The sequence below is a fragment of the Ricinus communis genome, chromosome 4 (genome assembly GCF_019578655.1).
Source record: "Ricinus communis isolate WT05 ecotype wild-type chromosome 4, ASM1957865v1, whole genome shotgun sequence".
Classification (NCBI taxonomy): Eukaryota; Viridiplantae; Streptophyta; class Magnoliopsida; order Malpighiales; family Euphorbiaceae; genus Ricinus; species Ricinus communis.
In genome coordinates, this window is record NC_063259.1 from 16,759,921 (window position 1) to 16,783,799 (window position 23,879).

The 23,879-nt window shown below is 33.0% G+C and overlaps 1 long non-coding RNA gene across 1 annotated transcript; it reads right to left on the reverse strand.

Annotated features, from left to right (window-relative positions):
- Positions 1-21,832: 21,832 nt before the first annotated feature.
- LOC125369739 lies at positions 21,833-23,676 on the reverse strand. The gene is made up of 2 exons (XR_007215438.1): positions 23,154-23,676; positions 21,833-22,730 (listed from the first exon to the last, which is right to left on the reverse strand). It is a non-coding gene; the product is annotated as an uncharacterized LOC125369739 (long non-coding RNA).
- Between the last annotated feature and the right edge of the window lie 203 nt (positions 23,677-23,879).

Genomic DNA, 23,879 nt, shown 5'->3' on the forward strand with positions numbered 1-23,879 from the left:
AACAAATCAACATATTTGTTGATGAAGGCAGCTTGTAGGTACTGACTTAGAAATTACACCAAAACTTATGTACAATTAATAAAAATCTCATATTTTCCAGAATTACACTTCCATTTTTATAGAAACCATAGCAGAAAGAATCACCTCAAAATCATTGGTATAGAAATAGTTATGGCATTTTCTATATAGCTGCTCAAATTTCCATCTAAACAGAACAGAAAAAAAGTTTCCTATTAAATGACCAATCAAACAAATGAATTTTCTGATGAAACTCTCCAGATATAAAGTTAACATTCTAAAGTTTCTATAGACACTAATTTTACTCAATTTGGACTTTTTTAGCTCAAGTTGTGAAACACACAATTAGCAACAAATTTCTGAATCCTAAGCCCGATTTCTGCTTAAAACAGTTTCGGGCAGGCCATATTAAGTTCAACATATCTCACGTTATACTCAACCAAAAATTATGAAATTTTTCAGACATATACTACATATATAAATGAACAACTTTCATGTTTAACTCTCTGCTTGGTTCAGTCTCTAAATGCCTCAAAATGTCAGCACAAAAACCAGGTCACCTGCTGAACCAAAAACAGAGCAGCAGCAAAATCGAACCTCATAAGTTCCTACTCACTCAACAATCTGCAAAACCATTTTACAGAGATATTCTTGAGACATATACCTACAACTTTCATGTTTGAAAATTTTCGAGATAAAGCCTCTAAGGTCACGAAATCATAAGTGAAAAATCTGCCCAGAAATTTCAGCTTCAAGATCACAAGTAAAAGCATGTTTACTCTTGATTAAACAATTCCAAAACACATAATCATCAACAATTTCATATCATTAACCCTAATTTACAGCAAAATCAAGCAATTAAAATTACTCACCTTTGTTTTCCTTGATTAAGAAAGCCCAAATCTTTCAAGCTTAAAAGAAGAATTTGATTTTCACTTACTAAAAGTTTTGTAGAGTTTGATTTGGAAAATCAAAGTTGAAGAAGGAAAGGAGAAAAATGAGAGAGACAAAGAAGAAAAGGAAATTGGAAAGCATACGTAGATAAGAACAAATGAAAGAGGTGGTATATTGGTGTGGAAATAGGCAAATTACAATTTAATCCTCTTTCTTTCTAACTTTTCAATTTAGTCCAAAATCATTACTTTTCAATTAAATCAATATGTAACTAAATAATTTATTTATCTACCACATAATATAATAAAATAGATCATATATAATCATGATGCAAATGACATGTTTAATGACATGCTAATGAATATTAATTATTAATAAAAAGAAGTAAATAAATTTGGTTGTGACAATTCCTACCCACTTAAAAAATTTCGTCCTCGAAATTAACTAATCGCCAACAGACATGCCAAATAAGCTCGGGTATTTATCCATCATATGCTTCTCTACTTCCCAAGTTGCTTCCTTAGATGAATGTTGACTCCATTTCACCTTTACCATAGGAATTTCCTTGTTTCTTAATTTTCTAACCTATCGGTTTAATATCTGAATCGGTTCTTCAACATATGTGAGTTTCTCAGAAACTTCAATTTCTGGTATCTTGATGACATGGCTAGGATCAGATCGATATCGTCAAGCATAGAAACATGGAAAACATTATGTACTTGAGCTAACTCGGGGGTAATGCAAGTCTATAGGCTAAAGGACCAACCCGCTCTAAAATCTCATACGACTAGATATATCGAGGACTTAGTTTACCTTGTTTACCAAATCGAAGGATACCCCTCCATGGTGATACTCTCAAGAAAACCTTATCCCCAACTTCATACTCAATTTCCCTTCCTGTGTTTATCCGCATAGCTTTTCCGCTCTATCTTGTGCGGCCTTGATACACTCGCCCGCAACTTGTATCTTGTCTACTGTTTCTTGAATAATTTCAGGACCTTCCAATTGTCTCAACCCTTCTACATCCCAACATATAGGGCTTCTACATTTTCTCTCATATAATGCCTCGTATGGTGGCATACCAATACTAGAATGAAAACTATTATTATAAGCAAATTCCATAAGTGGTACCTGTTCATCCCAATTTCCGGCTATACTCTAATGCACAAGCCCGTAACATGTCTTCAAAAGTTTGAATAGTTCTCTCGGATTGCCCATCCTGTTTGAGGGATGAAAAGCGATCTTGAAATGCAATTTAGTTCCCATTGCCACTTGTAAGCTCTTCCGGAAATGAGATGTAAACCGAGGATCCCTGTCCGAAACAATGGAGATAGGTACACCATGCAACCTAACAATTTCTTTCACATACAAGTTGGCTAGCTTATCCAATGAATCATTCTGTTGAATAGGTAAAAAGTCGCTGATTTTGTTAACCTATCAACTATTACCCAAATAGCATCATTTCTCCTAAAAGTGCGAGGCAAACCAACAACAAAGTCCATAGTAATTCTTTCCCATTTCCACTCGGTGTATAATTAAAGACTGTAATTTACCTGCAGGGTGATTGATGTTCGCTTTCACTTGTTGACAAGTTAGGCATTTAGCTACATATTCGCAACTTCCCTCTTCATGCCCGACCACCAATAATGTGGCTTCAAATTGTTATACATTTTTGTACTCACGGGTGCATTGAATAAGGAGAATTGTGAGCCTCCCAAAAAATCTTTTGTTTCAATGCGGCTACATTAGGTACATATACCCTGGTTTTCATAACCCACATTCCATCATCTCGCTCGATTAGTTCACTTGTCTTACCATCTTGCACCTTCTTCTGTAACTTCTTTAAGTATGCATCACTACCTTGTGCATGTTTGATCTCATCTAGTATCTGGGGACTAGTCTTCATTGTAGTCAATAATACCCCATTCTTTATAGAAAAATGCATATCCATAGCTCTTAGTGAAATTAAGGAACTCATCTGATATGAAATCATACCTGCAACCCTTTCCAAAGTCTTCCTACTAAGTGCATCTGCCACAACATTTGCTTTTCCTGGGTGATAATCAATGGTACAATCATAATCCTTCAATAATTCCATCCATCTTTGTTGCCTGAGGTTCAACTCTTTCTGTGTAGGTATGTACTTTAAGCTTTTGTGGTCAGTGAATATCCGAAATGTCTCTCCATAAAGATAATGTCTCCAAGTTTTCAAAGCATGTATAATTGTAGCCAATTCTAAATCATGTGTAGGATAATTTCGTTCATGAGGTTTAAGTTGTCTAGAAGCATAAGCAATAACCCTTCCATTCTGCATCAATACACAACCCAAACCATTAAGTGAAGCATCTGTATAGACTACATATTCCCTCCTTGTATAGGTAATGTAAGTATAGGTGCTGTAATCAATCTATTTTTCAACTCCTCAAAACTAGCTTGACATTTATCATTCCACTGAAAAGTCACTTGTTTCTTTAACAGATTAGTCAATGGCTTTGCTAAAATGGAGAAGTTCTTCACGAATCTTCTATAGTACCCGACCAATCCCGGAAAACTACGAACTTCTGAAATATTTCTTGGTGATTCCCACTCCTGAATAGCCTTTACCTTAGATGGGTCCGGTTGAACACCTTGTGCAGATATAATATGCCCCAAAAATGCAATGTTATTCATCCAGAACTCACATTTACTAAACTTACCATATAACTGTTTTTCTCTCAAAGTTTGTAATATTGTTCTTAAATGATGTTCATGGTCTTGGGAATTTCGGAGTATATCAGAATATCATCAATGAAGACTATCACAAATTGATCAAGATACGGTTGAAAAATATTATTCATCAAAGACATGAATGCTGCAGGTGCATTGGTCAAACCAAATGGCATAACAACAAACTCATAATGACCATATCGTGTCCGAAATGCCGTTTTAGGTATAGAAGTCTCTCTAACCTTTAATTGCCAATACCCAGATCTCAAATCAATTTTGGAGAATATGATTGCCCTCCGAGTTGATCAAGCAAATCATCAATGCGAGGTAAAGGATATTTGTTCTTGATAGTAACTTGGTTCAACTTCCTATAATCAATGCAAAGTCTCATACTTCCATCCTTTTTCTTCACAAACAACACTGGAGCTCCCCACGGTGATATACTAGGTCGAATATAACCTTTCTCCAATAAATCCTCAAGTTGCTTTTTCAATTCCCGTAATTCTGTAGGTGCCATTCTATAAGGTGCTATAGAAATAGGAGCAACTCCGGAATAGTTTCAATTTCAAAATCCACTTCTCGTTGAGGTGGCAATCCAGGTAATTCTTCTAGAAATACATCCGGGAATTCTTTGACTATTGGTACCTCTGAAACCCCTGGACTAACAATTCCGGTTCACCACATTCACAAGATAAGCATCACACCCAAATTTCATTAAATGAAAAGCGAGTAGAAATCAAACATGTAGGTACAATTTTCCACATCACCCGTGAACACTATTTTTATTTCCCATCTATAACCATTTTTACTTCCTTCGTTAAACAGTCAACTATGACATGATTTCTAGATAACCAATCCATTCCCAATATCACATCAAAATCTCGCAAATTGATCACAATTAGGTCTACCGACATATTTGTACCACAAATCATCACGAACAAGCCCGAACTACGGTATTCACCATTATTACTCCTCCGAAGCAGGGCATCGGAAACACAAATATCATGTCCTAAAGATTCAATGGCACAATGCATTTTCAATGCAAAATCACATGAAATGAATGAACATGTAGATCCGGGGTCAACTAACACATATGCATCATGCCTACAAATAGGAATTATACCAGTTATTATCTCCCGGAGAAGTAGTTGCTTCACCTCGTAATAAAGATACACTCTTGCCTGCGGTAAGGATTGGTTCGCATCTTCAATATGGACATATCTGCATGGCTGCACTTCTACCTCCCCTACCTCTACCACGACCAGTCGTTGTAGGTACTACATTATCCCCAACACTACTTTGTCCTCCTGAATGGTAGGTACTCGATGCTCCTCTACCTACCACACACTCATTGGCATAATGCCCAGGTTTCCCACATCTATAACAAACCCTGCACTCTCGGTCCCCAACACTCTCCTGAATGGGTCCTTCCACAAGTGCCACAAACGGGTCTATATCCTCTACCAGTAAACCCAGAATTACCTCGCATGTTCACTGATCCACCACTTCTACCCAAAGTTATACTACTTGGCCCTCTAAACTGATAACTACCCTTCCTCTAAAACCTCCCTCGCTGACCTCCCCGATCCTCCCCTAGGTGTAAATGAGGTACCTCTAGAGAAAGATGGAGTAAATGTCCCAATTATCTTCTTTTTCTTTGCTTCTAATATATTTCTTTCTAAGAATAATTCTTACCGCTCTTGTTGCGAGCTTCCAATAAAGCAATAAAGGTAGGTGGTTGCACTGCCAACTTTTCATGAATCTCCAATCTCAAACCCTCTCAAATCTATTTCTCTTCATCAGTTTGCCACTTCCTCCGGTGCATACCTAGATAACCTTGTAAATTGTAATTCATAGTCGGCAGACATCTCATTTTGTTTCAATTCAAGGAATTCAAGTTTCTTCCTCTCTTGATATATTGGTGGCATATACTTCATCTTGAACTCCTTTAAGAATTCTTCCCATGTCATTGTCAATGGTTGTGTTTGGCTACCGGGACTGTCTCCCACCGATTTCTAGCATCCTTAAGAAATAATGAGGTTGCATACCTCACTTTCATTTGGGTTGTCGGTTGGGTATTAAATTGTGTAAACACACCTTTAACAGACTTTAGCCATTCCTCTGCTACAATTGGATCAGTTGTCCCTCAAACTCTTTCCCGCCATGCTTTCTTAACTTTCCAAAGTTTGCATCCAATGCAGTACGTTTAGTGGAGGTGGTGGTCATTGTTGAGCTAATCTTCTTAACTCTTGACTATTTCTTTGAGCATACCCTTCGACTTTTCCTTGTAATTTGTTCATTTTCATGCATCTGTTCTTGTTCAATATGATGTGCATGAACTGACGAATGTGAACCTACTGGGCCAATGGAGTGCTCATCCATGCCTATATCATTAACAAACTTCACAACAATAAATGGTTGTGCATAATTACTATATGCTTGTATGTTATGCTCTTAATCCCCTCTATTCCCATCAATTCAATCACACAAGCATTTAACATATTGGAACATATTAAAAATTCCAACTCACTTTAACATATCACAACACATACACACCTTCATATAACATAACATAAACACAAATATAAGTACTCAAACTTATGTCCCAGTGGTCTAATCCCGCTCGATACCAAAACTATAACACCCCAACTCAAACTTCCCATTGAATAGCAATATATATATATATATATAACTTTATAAACATAATTTACTACTTAGTTACAATATACATTCATACAATTTAAGTGGCATGACATACTTAATATATATAAGAAATATTTATACAGTAGTTTAATTCACACAAGTTCCCAAAATGCCCCAATGCTTTAGATAACTCCTTTGGCCCACCTGATAATATTGACTGATGCAAAAAGAGCAATGCACAACTAAGGCTATCTACAACTGCACTAACCTGAAAAAAAAAATTGCTAAGGAATGAGCTAGCGACTCAATAAGCATTTAATTTACTAAACTATAGTATATTAGGCTAGAATTATCAAATCTTTATCAATACAGAAAATTATACCAACACTTAACTAACAATCACAAAATCAACCATTTCAGTTATTCTCATAAACATATAATTTCATCTCACGTAATGCAAATAATCTCAAACTCAACCAAGTCAAATAATTCAATTCCACATTATTTCTATCAAATTAGGATCAGATGACTCATCCTTACATTTCCTCACATTTTTAAATTTCAGTAACCACTTGACAAGACTATCCGGCTCAGTCTTGCCATCTCACATACTCGGGTAGCTATCCCGGCTCGGCTTTCCGATCACACAATATCCATACAAAAGTCATCAATCCTTAATCACAATCATTTCACTTCACAACACATCACAATCAATTCACTTCACAACACATCACAATCAATTCACTTTATAACAAGCCAAAACATAACTAATATCAACTCAGTCAACCAAGAAATTATCAAGTAATCAAACAGCAGTCCCTACTCAATATACACAAAGTTTAGTCTATTAAATACTTACCGAAGTTATAGGATAACAAAGTAATCCTATTCTTTTCTCTTACCACTTCCTTGCCTTTGGATGAACCTATTCACATATTCAATACAAATACAATTCAATCACAAGGCATAAATATATATATATATATTTACTATCAATAAAATATCACATTTCAACAAAATAACATATATTCTAGATATTAATATGATGCATGAGATGAATGACAACAAATCAACATATTTGTTGATGAAGGCAGCTTGTAGGTACTGACTTAGAAATTACACCAAAACTTATGTACAATTAATAAAAATCTCATATTTTCCAGAATTACACTTCCATTTTTATAGAAACCATAGCAGAAAGAATCACCTCAAAATCATTGGTATAGAAATAGTTATGGCATTTTCTATACAGCTGCTCAAATTTCCATCTAAACAGAACAGAAAAAAGGTTTCCTATTAAATGACCAATCAAACAAATGAATTTTCTGATGAAACTCTCCAGATATAAATTTAACATTCTAAAGTTTCTATAGACACTAATTTTACTCAATTTGGACGTTTCTAGCTCAAGTTGTGAAACACACAATTAGCAATAAATTTCTGAATCCTAAGCCCGATTTCTGCTTAAAACAGTTTGAGGCCATATTAAGTTCAACATATCTCACGTTATACTCAACCAAAAATTATGAAATTTTTCAGACATATACTACATATATAAATGAACAACTTTCATGTACTCTCTGCTTGGTTCAGCCTCTAAATGCCTCAAAATGTCAGCACAAAAACCAGGTCACTGCTTGAACCAAAAGCAGGCAATGACAAAATCGAACCTCATAAGTTCCTACTCACTCAACAATCTGCAAAACCATTTTACAGAGATATTCTTGAGACATATACCTACAACTTTCATGTTTGAAAATTTTCGAGATAAAGCCTCTAAGGTCACGAAATCATAAGTGAAAAATCTGCCCGAAATTTCAGCTTCAAGATCACAAGTAAAAGCATGTTTACTCTTGATTAAACAATTCCAAAACACATAATCATCAACAATTTCATATCATTAACCCTAATTTACAGCAAAATCAAGCAATTAAAATTACTCACCTTTGTTTTCCTTGATTAAGAAAGCCCAAATCTTTCAAGCTTAAAAGAAGAATTTGATTTTCACTTACTAAAAGTTTTGTAGAGTTTGATTTGGAAAATCAAAGTTGAAGAAGGAAAGGAGAAAAATGAGAGAGACAAAGAAGAAAAGGAAATTGGAAAGCATACGTAGATAAGAACAAATGAAAGAGGTGGTATATTGGTGTGGAAATAGGCAAATTACAATTTAATCCTCTTTCTTTCTAACTTTTCAATTTAGTCCAAAATCATTACTTTTCAATTAAATCAATATGTAACTAAATAATTTATTTATCTACCACATAATATAATAAAATAGATCATATATAATCATGATGCAAATGACATGTTTAATGACATGCTAATGAATATTAATTATTAATAAAAAGAAGTAAATAAATTTGGTTGTGACAGTAACTCCATACATTGTGGTTGTTAACCTATTTTTTAATAAATTAACTATTCTATAACTATAATTTTTATACAAACCAAATAAATATATACATATATTACTATGTTATAATATAATTATATAATATATGTATATATAATATAAATATAAATATCATGAAATTTAAAAAATAGAAATAAATTAATAATTTAATATTAATAAATGAACAAAAAAATTATATATAAGAAAAAATTGGAAATATATTAAACAAAATATATAATACAATAAAAATAAACATAATAAATATGATTAGTAATATAGTTAATCTCTATATACATATTTATTTTATAATAGCATATATTATTAAATATAAATAAAAATAAAAAATTTAAAAATAAAAATTAAATAAATAAATGGATATATAAATAAAAGATCTAATAATAATAAAATGCTTAAATATCATATTCTCTATTTTTAATACTATAAATATTATATATAATTTTTTTAATCCTTTTTAAATATACTTAACAAATAGACTACATAATATGGTGTCTAGCTTTGCGACCATAAGTGTGGTCTCTAAACGTCCCTTAATATTTAGTTCTCAATTTAGTGACCACTTCTGTAGTCTCTAAGTGGTCGTTACTTTACCCCTAAAAATTTGGCGACCATTTTAGTGACCACGTCGTGTGGTCTCTAAATGTCCCTTAATATTTAGTTCTCAATTTAGCAACCATTTATGTGGTCTCTAAGTGGTTGTTACTTTACCTGTAAAAACTTAGGGACTATTTTAGTGACCACGTCATGTGGTCTCTAAATTAGAGACCATGGTTGTGGTTTCTAAATAGTCGCTAAATTATGCGTAAGCATTTGGTGTCCAATTTAAAGACCAACATTGTAATCTCTAATTGGTCGAGATTTTATGTGGTCGCTAAATGGTTGCAAAGTGGTCGGTAAATAGCACAAAATATAATTTTATCTCTCGGTGATAATAAAGTGGTCTATGAGTGGCGTCCAAATAGCCATCACACTTTTATGGTAGCTAAATGTGGTCTCCAAATTGTTATTTTTTTATCGTGAACAACATAAACATAAGCAAATTGGACTAGAACCATACTTGTGGCAACACCTCTTACAATTGATGATTGACGATAAAGAGAGAGAGAGAGGAAGTAAGAGAGAAGGAGTGAAAGAGTGGAGAAGAGGGGGCGAAGGGAAGAAATGAGTACAAAATACAACGCTCATTTAAAAAAAAACTTAAAGACGGCAAGTGGTCGCCACTAACTGTTTTATAAATTTTAATATGCAAAAATGATATCCTACCACTAAAAATACTTTAACAACGGACATATATCATCGCTAGTGTACTTATTTAATGATAGACAATTGTGCATCATTAAATACCTCATTTAATGATGGCAACAATCATTGCTTAAACTAATACCTAGCGCTAAAACCACTCGTAAGATTTTCATAAAAAAGTAATGATGGTTCAGGGAGTCATCGTTATATTATCAGCATTTTTAGCTCGAACAATTCGCACTTCATTTAGCTACTATGTGTCTCTTGGTAATGTTTGTTGCTAGTATGTCATTGTCACGACCTCACCCGTGGACCCGTGACCGGCACTAGGAAATGGGTAGGCTTAAGGCCACCGAATTCCGTAGTAAGCCTGAAACTCACTAATTCAATCAAATCTCATCTCAAAATTAATATTATTAAAGCCATAAATTATCTTAATAGTTACATTCTACATAAATACATCGATCTGCCAGAAAAATTAGGCGAGACCCGAAACTCAGAAAATTTACAACTGATACCTCTACTATTACTACTGTGGAGAATCTAAGATTTACCAATTTACATACCAAATCAAATACATCACCCGATGATGAAGGAGTCGGGTTACTGAATAAGAGTCGCGGGAAGACTAACAGTCACGCATCTGAAAAAAAAAAGTAAATTGAGACTGTCAGTCTCGAGAGTGAGTTAAAATCAAATAATCTGGGGACCATTGCATTCTTCTCAGAAAATATAGATTATTCAAATCAGTATATCAAACCATGCACATACATACAACCTATATTATAATCATACCCTATTGCTTTCTTCACAGAAAATATTAATCATTCGAATCAATATATAAACCATGGACGTAAATACAACCCATATTATAATCATACCATAATAAATAAATAAATGAATAAATAAAAATATATTTTTACTTTTACGGGACGAGTGGCTCAGTAGGACCCTAACCCCAAATTCTAGTAGCCTTTCGACTCTCTTAATCCAACAGGTCTGGCGCCCAGAGAGCAAGCTCGATTAGGGACCTTACCTCCAGCCTGAACACTTGAATTCCAAATAAGCCGGCGCCCAGAGAGCGTTGCTCGATCAGGGACCTTAACTCCGGCAATCAACTGAACTCAGCCCAGAGAGCAATGCTCGATCAGGGCAAACAAATCCATAATAATCTTATATCCATGATCATTACCGGTGCGCACGCGGTCCTGATGCAACCCACCAGGTGGCATGTTCTACTAAAGCCTCATTCCAAATCACGTTCAACAAATATAATAATAATCATGGTCTAGCAAAATTATTAAACACATATCGAAATAAAGAATCAGAATTTCGAGGAAACAACGTGCGATATGTGGAAAAATAATAATAACAATTGTGTGAATATAACATTAACTATCAAAATAGTGATATAATATTACTAGTAACAATATTGAAATTTAGCTCGGCAAATAATAATTAAATGAAATTATTTATATTGCGATACTAATAATCATATTAAATATGAGTTTCAAGATAGCATATCAAAATTAGGTCTGGCAATAGTGTAGAGATTATGTGACTTTAACTCACTGGATTGGGCGACCTCCTAGCTCTGCTCCGGTGCCTCGGTTGGAGCGAGCCGAACAGACAGATCATCTAATCACGGAAAACAATTTATCAATTATGCTGAAACAATCGATCATTAATCCTAGGTCTAGACTCCTAGGACTGACTGTCTAAGAATCTCAACTCGGGAGAATTCTACCAAAAATCTGGCAGAACCTCCCCTACAACACGGACATTACCCCCCCGTAAAAACGGGTCCAGGACCTGCCAGAAAAACGCTTCAAATACTTAACAATTCAAACAACGGGAGTCGGGTCCTCAAACTTTACTATTTTCCCGACTCCGCCACACAATACAAAACACGAGGTAAGCAAACTGACAAACAATTATTTTGACTCACAAATATTAAATACTAAACATAAAACAATAAGCACAAATTTAAAATCAAAGGATTTCTAAGATCAACGGGCCAGAGAAAATTACCGAGACGCTGGATCGCTCGGTCGACTCGCCTCCGGCCGCCGAAGTCCGATCGACGATCCGAACACACCATCGGACTCACAACTACGCGCTGATGACAATCTCTGCTTCCGATTTTCTTATCTGAGACCCGATCATCCGGAAAAATTTGCGAACGATCTCGGCCGTCGATTCGCGAACGATGCCCGATCGCCATGAAACCGGTGCCAATGCGAAGCTTGAGCTGAGGAGAGTCGGGATACGTCCTCCGATCGTCCATCCTCCGTACGGAGCTCATTTGGAAAAGTCGAAAATGACGGTACTACTCTAAATTTCACTTTGCCGGATCTTGCAACTCCGGCCACCCAGCCGCCATCTGCCGCGAGAGAGCCCTTCGTCGAGGAGCCGATCGCCACTCGACTCGGCCGCCAACACCACGGAACGGCTGGACGGCCTCCGGCGCTGCTCCTACGTGCGATTCCGCCGCCAGACTGCTCTACACCGCAAGCTCGTGCGCCGTCTTTCTTTGCTCCGACCCACGACCACAACAGCACGCCGCCGCCTTCCTCTTCTTCTTCTTCGGCCATCACCCTCTCTCTCTCTCTCTCTCTCCTGATCTACTTTCTCACTCCCCGATTCATTTCCTTTCAATATCGACATTTTGCCCCTGAACTTTTCTTTATTACATTTTAGTCCCTAAACTTCCTTAATTACTTACAATCTCATCCTGCAGAATTTCAATTTAACCCATAAACTTTCCTTTAGCCTTTCAATTAAACCCCTAACTAATTAATTTGGGCCAAATTAAAATTATTGAAAATACACAATTACACAAATACCCCTGACCGACATATTTATTTACAAAAATACCAAACTCACAAATTTCCATTAAACCCTCATAATAATAAAATTATACTTTTAATCCTTATTCCAAAATAATCCTCCAATTAAATCCTACACACAATTAAATTAAATAATCAATTTCCAACTTAAAATTTAATACTACTAATCAATTATAATACTAATTTTTCCCAAAATTCTTTTATAACCATCCTTTACAATTTCTACCATAACTTTCCAATATATAATTTTATTTATATATATATACATTTGGGAAAATTTTGAATAACCAAATAAAAATATCATTTATTCCTCAAATAATTTATTTAATTAACTCCTTAAAAATCAAACTAATTGGATATGGAAAATAACTCATTTATTTGATTAATATTAAAATTTTCATTAAATTATTTCAAATTAAACCCAATAAAAATGAAGCTAAAATTAACTTAAATAAAAACTCATTATTAAATATATAAAAATTCCGGGTGTTACAGTCATAGTCTTTCTCAAACTCCTATCTGTCAATGAACTGTCATTAAGTTGTCGTCAACTATATCCATCGCTATTTAACGTCACTATACATAATTTTTCTTGTAGTAATAGTGATAATGAGTAGATGAGAGTCATTAATTTGCTTTGGACCTGTTTGGTTCAACTGATCAGTACAGCTGATAGCCGGTAGCTGATTGATATAAATGTTTGGTAAATATTTATGAGTTGTTGTTAATACATAGAATAACCAATATGAGTATAATTTATATTTAAATTATAATATATTTTATCTTATACAAAATAAAAAGTATAAAGAAAAGATAATTAAAATAACAATAATTATTCATATATTACTTATCAACAAATAATTAATTATTACCAAAACAAGGTATCAAGTTATTTTCAAAATTCATATAGCTATTTAATCAATCACATGGATAATATACGCTAAACCCTAAATTCTTAAAAAGAGAACAGATACATTTGTCGGACAATGGAGATAAGTAGAATCTAAATATCCAGCTTTATTCCTTTAAAAAAAAAAAAGATTGTATGCACAAATTAGAGATAAATAAACAACTAGCTATAGAGGGACGCTTCTGCATGACCAAGCAATTCTCTTCTTAGGTGCCCAAATTAATAAAAACTCTAAAACTGTTTGCCTTCATTTATAAAAATCAAAGCTACTGTATTGCAAACATGTCTATTTAATACATAAAGATTGCACAAAACAACAAATAAACAAATAACAAATAATAACAACACAGGAAATTATGTGGTTCTTCTATCCCGCATACTATCTTTCATTTGTTGATAATCAAAACTATTAATACTAGCACATATAATAAACTATTATTTGTTAAAATCAATAATTTATGAAGAAAAATCTAATTATTTGTTTGCTAATCACCACAACCAAGATATATTATTCTAGAAAAGTCACGGGATAATCAAAACCATACAAGCATATACTATAAGTAAAAGAACAAACAATCAGAGATTTTGGATTTTACATGACGGGATAAAGAGATTGCATAAGGATGATCAATCAATGTGAGTGAGATTTGAAGAAAAATAATAAGTGTGTTATGAATAAACAAAGATGGCGTGTAGTTTAAAGGGAACATTTTTAAGAATTAATAAAAAGGGTAGCTTAGTCTTGTATAAAATTTTTGTTATCAATTGTTAGCCAAGAGCTACTAAGATGTGTTGTTTCTATCAGCTGTTGTTTGAGTTTGAATCATCTACCAGTAGTTGATATTAATATTTCATTAGACAGGTTTTGTTCAGCTGTTAAGTGTAAATTAGCTGTCAATTAGTACAAACAGCTGAACCAAATGCCCCCCTTCATCTTGCGAAAGGAATGCTTAAGTGTGCTTTAGGCCATTTTGATGGTAGGACCTCTTTCCATAAATATCACACATATATATAATCTAGACTAAGGTTAAGGAGGGCCAAATCCTTATTTTAACGAGTCTTACCTCAAACCTATTAATTTAAATCTTTATTGAATGTCATAATATTAATTTAAATCTTTCCTGAATATCCTGATTAGACCATAATGAGTATTGTCTATAGCTTCAGATTGTTCCAAAAATATATTAATAAGATCTTAAGATAAAATTTTATTTAGTAACAATTTTAACATTAAACAATAATGTCATTAAAATATCGAAGCATCTACACAAACATGCAAGTGGTTATCATCGCTCTCTAAGGCTTTTGATTTTTCACGAGAGATAGCTTCGCTGATTAAAAATATTAAAATAATTACTTAAGAGTTAGAACTCTAAGTTATGAAATGCCAACATAAATGCCTAAAAAACTAAATCAATTTATTACTTTTGTACCCAAATTTTAAAATTTTATAAAATTACGCTAGAAACTAATATTACATAAAATTACACCAACTAATTTATCCTTAGTCTCTCATCAACTTACTAGCCATAGAGATCATTGCATTCAAGGCTCTTTCCTTATTTCACTCTCACCGCTTCTTTTCTATTTGCTCTTCCTTGATTAGTTTATTTTATTTAACAATCAAACTTAAGTCGAAAAGCTTTTATTTTGGATATGTATTGTATCACCTCCTCTCCTAGCATAAAATAGATGGCGTATATCGTGGTGTTTGCTTTCCGTGAACGATGATATGGAAGGAATCGATTGTTCTCTATTTGTGTATTCTAAGAAACAACAATGGATCTTAGAAAACTAAGAATGGAATGATCTTTAGTGGGTTATTAAAGAAGCTAGCTATCTAGGTGGTAAAATTTAGTAGAATTTGAATGAGAAAGAGAAGAATTTGAAAATTATAGAGACACAACAGATAGATCAAATTAAAAAAAAAAATTCATAAAGTAGATTTAATAAGAGAGCAAGTGAGATTTAAAGAGAAAGAAGAGGAGGAGAATGGAGTTTGATTCAGTCCCTTTTTCTTGTTGAGAGCCAAAAAATTTACTGCGACTCAATTTAAGAATTTTATGAGTCTTGAAAAATTAAAAGTGAAAAAAGAAGCTTTTTCTTTTTGAATAAACAAGGAAAAAGATAGGGCTTTTTAATCTAAATATGTAAAAGAAAATGAATATTTTCTAATATTAATCGAATTAAAAATATATATATTTTTATCTATCTCATTTTATGCTAGAAAACAAGGGTTAACTTTTTAAAGGCACAAGATCAATAGTATAATTGTTGATGTGATATCTTTTTGAATCCCAAAGTATAGAAGCTATACAAGCTTGACATGCCATAATTTGTTATTTGCTATTTTAAAAAAATAATTATATCATATAAGTGATTATTTAAGAATATTAATTTTAATTTTTAATTTAATCTGGTTTTTTAAGGATAAAAAATATATAAAAATATTCTAATATTAAAAATTATAAAAAAAATTACAAAAATATTATTATTAAAATTAATGAAATTTAATTATACTATTCTCATAAAATATTTAATCTTATCATAAATTTGATATAATTTGAATATAAGTTAGTTTATCAAATTTATTTTTAGTATAATTTTTTTTATAATTTATAAGAATAAATAAAGAATATAGAATTGTAAATAAAATAACAAATTCATGCAACTTATATTTGCACAATAATGCATGCAGTGTTGTTAATCTCAATTAAAATTTTAATATAATGATGTCTCAAATTTAGTACGAACCAAATGATAGTACTGGCAAGTTTACTACAAGGTCGATCTTATAAGGAATTGTAGAATATATATTATAAAAACCAACTATCACACAAAATATTAAAAATAAATCTAAACACTCTAAGCCGATGTTTTGAAAATGATTTTAAGGTTTATGAAAGAAATTAAAAAAGTAGAAAATAAATATGCAACTGAAATGATTAATGTAAACTATATGATAAAATAACATTTAGTCTAGCTTATACTTAGTAATCCCCTTATTTCTCTTAAATCCAAATCTAATAAATGAGATGGTGATGTACCTTTTTTTTAAGTCACTCATGCTAATGATGTAACCTAATTTTATTATATCAACATAGATTAAAGGAAATGTGATGTTTCTAATACTTTTAATTTAAAGATTTTCTTAATAAATATTACTATTAAAATAATATGGTTGTCAACCAGTAATAATAGATGAAACTAATATATGTATGAAGGTAAAGAAATCATTCATTAAACTTATAATATATAAGGTTCATGCATAAAGAAATAAAAACCAAACTAAACACGTATGAGACTTAGCCTGACATATTTAATCCAATGGTCATAGTAATTAAATAAAAAGACATAAGATATATAAAACCGAAAATTAAAACTCCCTCAAAATCCAGAAGTTATTCAAGGAATGAAGAAGATTGATCCTCACTCTCCATGTCCTGAAAAGCTTCTCTGATTCTTGAAAGAACAACGTAAAAACTAGCTAAATGTTGTAGAAAATGAACTGTAGGGAATTCGTAGAGAGAAGAATAATTGATCCCCCTTCTCTTATTAATTCACCTTTACTTCTTGTAGAGATTCCTTTTTTAGAGTCCTTCTCTCAACATAACATCACTATAGTTATCCTCTTAACTGTCCTAAATAAAATATACAATTTAAAAGATAATTATCCTTAATTACATCAAAACTAATTAATTTTCCTTCCGCGAGCCTTGATAAATTCAGTCAGACTTGTAATTTTGGTAATCCACGTGTCTTTATTTCAAGCCTTTTACTGTTACAGTCCAATTAAAGCACATTCATACATTTTTTTCACTCATACTTTCTCTTTTTGGCTATTAGCACCTGAAATTAGACAAGAAAGCTAAAGTGGGGTAAAAAGCACATATTTCTACATATTATGTATATAAAACATATGAATAAATTACTAAAATACCTTAATTATATGTACATAATATGAACCTATCAAATACCCCACACTTAAACCGTTACTTGTCCTCAAGTAAATAGCAACTTAAGAATTAATCTTTGTAAAATCAATGAAGCAATTCATATTCAGCTTAAAGGTACTATTCAAAAGAATCTTACTAATGCAGAAATTATACAAACCCAAGAAAACTTGAATCATAAAAATTTCTTAAAAAAATGTAAACTCAATCATAGTTAGTCAAAAAGATTCAAGCATTCTTCATCCACACATGTTTCACAACAAATAGCCTAACTCATTATTAATGAATACAATCATGATGCATAATCCAAATTATAATAACCTTATTCAAGAGGTAAAACCTTTGTATACAAACAAGAGATCAATAGGCATTTATATTTTTCACTTGCTTTGCAAACTCTTTTACTTTAATTTTCTTTTCCTTACACCCCTTAGATTTTTACTTGATACTTGGAGTTTCTTTCTTTCTTGAGATGTTATACCTTTTTATGCAAATACAAGTGTGGGTAATAAATGTACCTGGTTACTCAACAAAACATACATCAAGATGATTTGCATACTCATAATTTCAATTGCCTTTTTACGTGAAAATCAACATTGGCCATGAAGATTCCCGGTTACTTAGCAACTAACATTAGCAGTATAGAATTATTAAACTTAGAGCTTTTAACTTGTCCATATCATATGTCACAAACATAGATTAACCACAATAATAACGAGGAAATAATAACCTAAATCATGCACTTCTAATCATACCCATTTCAAATGTTGTTAAACTACTCATCATGTCCATATGCAAAAGATGAACACTTGATCATTTAAGTGCAATTAACTCATGAACCCACATTCATATGTTTAAAAATCAATTCAAGAACTCAAGGATTTACCATAATAGTTTTCTTTCATTGATTTTTTAATAAAAAATAATAATAAAAAGCTGAGTAGAAAAGATTTAAAATTTTTACAAAAGCTAATAAAAAATTACTAAATACTTGGCATCTATAAAAGAATTACTCTAATTCTTTTCCCCCTCACTTATTGTGGACATTGCTCTCAATGTCTTAAGCATAAAAGAAACACATAAAGGAGAAAATGATATAATACTTCCTTAGAAAATTGGAGTGTCATTTAGGTCGCCATTGGTCATGAATAACATCATCCCATATATACATTAAATAAACTTAGAGAACCATCAATGATAAGCAACCCATTAGCTAAAATAAAATACCGTAAATAAAACATAATCATAAAGTTATTATTACAAAATTAAATGCATAAGAGAAATTATAATTGGTTATAAAATATGAAAAAACTAGCTAAAAATAAAAGGAAATGTCCTACGGTAACTAGATAGCTAAGTCCTAAACACAAGCCAAAAATAAAAACCTATTACAAAACTAAAATCAATGATGAGGCGGGAATGATTGTGGTGATGGAGCATCAAAGTCGACCGATTCAAAGTAGCAATCGAGCTTATATGCTTGTTAGTGTTGACTCCTCTCCACATTAGCCAAACGAGAATCAAAGGCATCGAGCCATTGGTTAAGGTTGGTGTTCATAGTGTGTAGTTGATTTAAAACTTGTTGCCAACCTTGACTACTCATTCGTCCCCTCTACTTTCCTCATTATCCGAATCATGCTCCTTATCATCTCTAGATAGCTCATCTCTAGCCACATTACTACTACCTCCACTTAATCCGTGCTTAAAAGTAACACGACCACCATGACAATTAATTAAATTAGCTCAAATCAATGCATTAATTTTTAAATTGCCTGTGGAGGGTAATGCCTCATATGGAGAAGATTTCGGATCAAAACAATAAATATACATAGCCAAACCCGTAACAATATTGTCCTAATCTAATATAACTCTTAGGTCTAGCCAGTGTCTTTAGTAAACTTTACATAATAAAATATTACCGAAAAATAGATTTATGAGTATCTAAACACCATAGAATATTGAGTTCTTGCTTCGTCACCTAATTTATCTCTTTCCTATCAAATATGTCTCCACACATAAATTTTGATATAAGAAAATAATAGTGATCATTCAAGACATTATTTGACATGTTATTAACATTATAATTGTCCTGACTTGTGAGTTTTTTCCAAAAAAATTTCATATCAAACTTATGATGTTGCCCACAAATATCTCCTTTCTTTAACCTAAAAGCTTGGACAATGGTATCATAAGTAATAGTATAATTATGTTCAAATAATCTTACCTTAATCTCCTTATCATTGAAAGGATCATTAATGTAGAGTTGTGAAAAACTCTAAAATTAATTCATTATATGATGGTAGTATTTTGAAGGTAAAATCCTTCAATCCGAGTCTATCCAAAAGGATCAAAATTCTCTGAAAAATATTCAACTTAACTAGAGAGGAAGTATCCAAAAACTTGCATGAGACTTGCTCTCTTGAACAAGGCTAAGGAATCGATTGCCCTCTTCATGGGAGTAGATATCAAAAGGAGCTCCATAAGTTGCCATTAAGCTTGGTTCCTTTTCATGAAAGCTTGAGACTATTTCCTTCCCTTTTTCTTTTCTTGTTCTTTTCTTTGGAGCCATTATTAGCCTTTGGAATAGATATAGTAAACATTAGAAAGTATAGATCTTGAAGTTTTGAAATAAACAGTTGAGTTTTTTTTTATATAGAAAGAGAAAGAAAAACAAGAAGAGAGAAAATGAGAGGTGATGTAAATGGGGTGATGTGAGAGAGAAAAGAATATATTTATATGTGACGGTTAGGTTTGAGAGTAGTGTATTTGAATTATAATTAATATAACCTTTAAGTTGTTATTTTTGGTGTAAAATTAATCAACTTTGAGTACTAATATAACTCAAGTTAATCTCTTGTTTATTTTTCCAAAAATAAAATAAGAAGAAATTAAAAGAATTGCAAGATTCAAAATTGGCAGCGCCTCTTGCACCCAGTGGCTTCTCCGTGAGCTCGCGGCGTTCGTCTTGTTACCGCTGATGTGCACCTCGCAGCCTTGTCCATGCCTCACGGGTTTCTTCTATTGTGTGTGGTCCGCGACTAGCGACTGACATCATTGGTTTGTTTTGGCTCGCATCTGCCATCCTCACTGAAATGTCCGCGCCTCACATTGCTCGCCTCGAGTGGCCCTCGCCTTGCAGCTGCTTCCCGACCTCACGAAGGACACTATCCCTCCTTGCTTTCGCCTCTGCCACACTAGCGGATACTTCTGTGGCTTGTAGATGCTTCTGTGCTGTTTGTTGCTCACTAACTACTATAGGCTCGTGACTTCCTATCGTGCTTCTACTGCGGGCCCATGTGAAAAATTTCACTGTCGCAACGTGGCTCGCTCGAAAGTTGATTTTTACAAGGTAGTTTTAATTGCTTGAAAACATGTCTTAGGGGTTATTAATTAATCACAAACATATAATTTAAGTGGTTAGTATTATTTTCATATTTAAACATACTTAATTAAATAAAAATGAAGAATTTAAGCAAATTTGGAATTAAATTCTTAAATTTTATTAACAAATGAACAAAATAAAAGTTTAACTAAAGAAAACGTAAAATCTAAAGCTAACTAAGATGACTTAACAAAACTAAATTCCTAACTAAAGACAAGCAAACATAAGGAATGTCTAAGTCTTAAACTAATTGTATTTTCTTGGGCGTCCTCTTCCTCTTTTATTGTTAGTGGTGTGCCATCTTTTTTTGGGTGTCCTCGAGCTCTTTTAGGCTTTTCTAGTTCGTGTACGCCATACTCATACTTTCTTGGACGTCCTCTTCCTCTTTTAGAGTAGGTAGTTATGTCACACTCACTTTCATGCTCACCTTTACTATGATCCTCTAAATCTTTTCCTCCTGAAGAGATTTCATCAAATAAGTATGTTATGACCCGATCTGTGAGCCCGTGACCGGCCCTAGAGAATAGGTAGGCTTAAGGCCACCAAGACCCGTAGTAAGCCTTACTAATTAACATTTCAAATGTGCATATAAAAACACAATATTAAACCAATCTGACATGTCATACACAAGTCTCTAACTGGATATTAACAACATTCCACAATTTATTACAGACCATATCAAACATAATATATCAGGTATTTTACTGCGAAGAGTCTAGAATTTTAAATAATTAAAAATATAAAAGTGTAAATTAATTATAATAGGCCCGATGGAGAAGGAAGTTGGGCTATCAAAGCAGGACGGTAGAGAAACTGTCACCGGAAAAATTAAAATTGAGACTGTCAGCCTCGAGAGTGAATTAAAATCATATAATCCTAAAATTATTACAGCTTTTCTAATATAACAATTATTAAATCAGGATATCATGTCATATTATACTAAAATACATGTCATATCATAATTCAGAAAGAAAATACAATTGAAATACTTATGGGATGAGTGCCTCAGCAGAACCCTAACCCGCAAGCCTTCCGGATCTCTTACTCCAATAGGTCTGGCGCCCAGAGAGCGAAGCTCAACCAGAGTCCTTAAATCTAGCATGAACACTTGATTCCCAAATAAGCCGGCGCCCAGAGAGCAACGCTCGACCAGGGGCCTCCCTCTGGCAGTCAAACTTCCACAGCCTAAAAAGTTATACTCGACCAGGGCAAAACCCAAAAATAATCTTTACTACATGTCTCTGATTAATACCGTTGTGCACGCGGTCCTGATGCAATCCATCAGGTGGCATGTTCTATTGTCGCCTCATCCAAATGTCACAATCATAACATATATAATAATTATAAACAATATAAATATAGGCAAATATAATTTATTCAATAACATATTGAGAATTAAAATCTAGTAGTCTCAAGTGAAGCAAACATGCAAATTATGTGTAATAATAACAATAATATTAAAATAACATTAAATATGATATTGATAATAACGAAATTAAATTTAGTAATAATAATACTAATAATATTCATAATAATTATTGATCAATTGAAATTACTCATAATAACAATAATAATAATTTTAATATTTATTAATCAATTAGTATCGCATTTAATTTAGATACGACAAAGGCACAGTTGATTATATGACTTTAACTCACAGTTCTGTCGTGCTCTGCAGTCTGCTCCTACGTCTCGGGTGGAGCTGGCTGGATGGACGGGTTATCTATTCATGAAAATACTCAATTAATAAGATATTTTTAATTTTTCCTAGCCCTAGACTCCTAGATCAGACTGCCTAAGAAAATTCAGACTCGAAAATTCTACCGAAAATTCGACAGAACCTCCTCTAAAATATGGATGTTTACCCACTGTATAACGGGTCCAAAACCTGCTAGAAATACTTCAAATATTATGCAATTAATTAACGGGAGTCAAGCGACTAAAACTACATTATTTTTTCCGACTCCACAACACACCACGATTCACAAAACAACGCAATAATTAATCATACCCATTACTTGTAGCATTTATATTTAAGTCACAAATAATTAAATCTAATTAAATTAAATTATCCAAAATTGATAATTAATAGCAATAATATTTTTTAAGATTATAAAATAATTTTTAAGTCTCAATAAAATTATACCGAACCGAAAATCCAAAAATATATGCGTCCGAAAAACACCAGGGTTCAAAAGCTGGTATTGCCAACAGTGTCAGAATTTGAATCTGGAAGTGCCCACGCGAAGCTTGAGTTGCAGAGAGTTCGAAAACACAAAAGCTTTGCTGAAAACTCGCCGGAAGACACTAGATCGTGGCCGGAAAGGCGCTGTTCCGGTGAGGCTCCACCGAGGCTGTTGGCGACAGAAAACGATGGGGAAAGCTTGGCTTGGGGGTTTTCAATAATGAGGAGCTTGATTCCGGAGTCGAACAAGCGATTGGTGGAGGATAGGAGCTAGTTCGGCGTTGGGGTACACTTTTCTCCTCCGGTCGACGTCTGCAGCGGGGGAAAGGAGAAGAGAAAGCAGCATGGTGGCGGGGAGGGGAAAGAAGGACGTTGGTGGCGGCAACAACTTGTTCAGTTTAGGAAAGGGAAAAAGAAGGGCTGTCGGTGACGGGGGAGAAAAGGGAGGAAGAAGGATGGAAAGATAAAGAAGGGGGAAAGGAAAAGGGAAGAAAAATGGAAGGAAAATGTTTTTTTAAAATAATATTATTTATTTATTTATTATTTTATTATTATTTTCTTTTTCTCGGGTGTTACAAAGTACTTCTCTTCATATTTCCTTTCAGAGTTTTCAATTTTCATTATTTTTTCAAGAGTTAGTAGCCTCTCCATTAATCTTGGATAAGCTCTATGATAAGCATAAAAGGT